The sequence below is a fragment of the Temnothorax nylanderi genome, unplaced genomic scaffold, assembly GCF_030848795.1.
Source record: "Temnothorax nylanderi isolate EJ_2023f unplaced genomic scaffold, tnyl_v1.0 TNYL_tig0194_pilon, whole genome shotgun sequence".
Lineage (NCBI taxonomy): Eukaryota > Metazoa > Arthropoda > Insecta > Hymenoptera > Formicidae > Temnothorax > Temnothorax nylanderi.
In genome coordinates, this window is record NW_027249256.1 from 284,524 (window position 1) to 287,305 (window position 2,782).

Below are 2,782 nucleotides of genomic sequence, written 5' to 3' on the forward strand. Positions count from 1 at the left end.
TCAGAAATCTGGCACCTGGCAACCAGTATTGGCGCAGTACTAAACCGATCATAAATCCTGTACTGGGACAGTACCAGTAGACAACGGCTGGGCCAGTACTGTCTGCCAGTATTGGGCCCAAGTTATCATCCGGTACTGGCGCCAGTACCGCGCCAGTAGTGTTGCCAGTACTACGCCAGTACCCGAACTGCAACAACCAGTACTGGCGCAGTATTGGGCCGTTTCGTATGTAAACAAATTCACAGTTGAGTTCGAGAATCAAGGTCCTATACTATAAATGTAGAGTTGTAGGCAGGCATCTCGCGACGCCTTTATTTATGGCATGGTTTACTTCAAGAAAGTTAAATTAAAAGTTAATAAGTTACCGATAAAATGTAACTAAATTAAGTTAAAAGTTAAAAGTCTAAAATGTAACTAAGTTAAGTTAAAAATATTTAACTTTTTAACTTTTTAACTTAACTTTTATCTTTTTAACTAGACACTACCCAACCTTGATCTTGACAACTGCAAAGGTTTTGGACTCTGACCGAGCGAGATTCAGATGACCAAGGAGTGGACTAATCAGCAGGAAAAGGAGATCTGCAACTACTAGCGTCCGCGAGGGAAGATCGAGGCGAGGGATCCAGTCCTACGAGCGGGGTCTTTAATAGATTTCGAATCTTAAGACGCCATATTGAAGATCGACATTGGTCGTCAAAGTACAAGGGACTCTGCTAGGTTCATTCTCGTCTTCAGATCTGAGATCTACATTTCGTTCTTGTAGCTCTGGCCTAAAATTCTAGCCCAAGAACCGATCTGATAGACATTCATGCAGAGACCCCCCTTTTTCATTTTTCTATCTTTCTTTTTTTCTTCAGCAGCATTACATTCAAATACGTTTCGGACTCTCATTCTCAGTCAGTAATCTAGATACTTTGATTCCGTCCTGTAAGATCTGGCTCTTTTTAGTTTATTCTCTATTCTATCTTCAGGACTGATTACTGATTTGTTTGTTTATATTCACGTAAAAACTTTTTAGTTCATATCAATTTCTTTTACGTTGGCATATTTTTAGAAAGAACTGCATATAATAAAGACGAAATTAAAAGGAACTCTCTTTCTATCGCTCACCTACCCAAGAATTCTCGTCAAACCTGCTGTGTTTGTCAATACTTTTTAAACAACAATAGACAAATAATTTTTATATGTTTAAAGGTAATAAAAGATAAATACGTTTATTGACTCCCCTCAGGGTTGCAAGGCGTTTTGTAGGGACGTTCCCAACCCTTTCTTCAATTCTCATCCAATACTAACCTTCTCCTCTCACTTAACCCTTTGGACCAACGGGTTAACGTCTCTTTCCGAAAGACGGAGCCCAGTTTGCTCCGCACAAGAGCCTATCTTGCACGGAGGGCGCAGCTTTCGGAAAAAACATTCCATGTTTACATGGTTCTAGTGGACTCGAACTTGGTTCTTCAGATTACGAGTCTGGCGCTCTACCACTAGACCACACTGCCGCCCTTGTTTAAAGGTAATATTTTTTTGTATTTTTTATGGAAAATATGTGTTTATAGATTGATATATTCATAAAAATTTATAAAAACAACTAACTTAATGAAATGAATCCTTAAAGTATAGTACTTTTTTCTATTAATAATTAATATTTTTTTCTTTACTTTATACACAGTTAAAGAACTCTTTAACAGTAAAAAAATACTTGAAAAAATAATTTGTAATATAGTTGCGTTTACATGTAAAATATAAGACATTGAATTAAATAAAAAATTTTAATATTTTTAAAAATTTCTTAGCATAGATAATTATAAAAAATAATAAACATTTTTAATTAACATTCTAGATCTTGACATTCTAGATTTTTTAAAACAAATCTTTCAACAAATAAATACAAAAAATTAGAAAACAATATATTCTAAAAGTTATTATTTAAAAATTAAAAACACCTTAATAATAATAATGTTAAAAATATTTTGCAGAAGAAGAAAAACAAAGAAAACGTCAATGCGCATCGCCCAATTCATCAGCTTCAAGTTCTTCACAAAGTAGCAGTGATTCAAATTCCTGTGAATCATCATCGGATAGTGATTAAGTTTAGTGTTACCATATTATTAATGTTAAAATGAGTTTAACCCTGTTAACGTTACCGTAACATATGTCTAAGTGGTCTATGTTATATGCTATTTATTTTATTATATTATTATACAATATTTGATATACTCTCACTTATATACTTATACTCATGCACTTTTATACTCACTTATATTGTTTGAGAATGAGATTGTCTGATAGGATACTAACGGATAAATAGATCATACAACGAGGTGATTAAAAAGAACCGATCCGCACTGAGTTTTACAGATTTATTTCTTATCACAGAGTCGTAACGTAGTCACTATATACACTATATACACTACGTTGTGTATTAAACTGAGCCTGAGAATGATGTACAATAAGGATGAGCACCGTGAGCGTGAGCGTTCTATACAATTAGCTTGCGTAAAGTACAACGTGAAGCCGTTGAACCGTTGACCGATTACAATCAGCAGCCACGTGGCTTCAGAAGATGAGATGTTCACGAGATTAACCAACGAGGCACTGGACCTCAGTTTAACTAACCCGCGGTGAGATGAATCTTTATGAGGTCCAATATTCCCTTCAAAGATGAGATTTATTCTTACTGAAATGATCACGTGAGCGTTAGGATTTAGACTGCCTTTGTTCACGAAAGCAAGAGAGTAACTGCCGGAATTTCGGCGATATCGGCAAGGCGAAGACCGGCGCATGC

The 2,782-nt window shown here is 35.5% G+C and overlaps 1 long non-coding RNA gene across 1 annotated transcript; it reads left to right on the forward strand.

The window, feature by feature from the left end:
- The first annotated feature begins 366 nt into the window (after positions 1-366).
- On the forward strand, positions 367-2,346 carry LOC139778763 (uncharacterized). Its single transcript, XR_011719663.1, has 2 exons — positions 367-1,510; positions 1,974-2,346. It is a non-coding gene; the product is annotated as an uncharacterized lncRNA (long non-coding RNA).
- Positions 2,347-2,782: the final 436 nt, after the last annotated feature.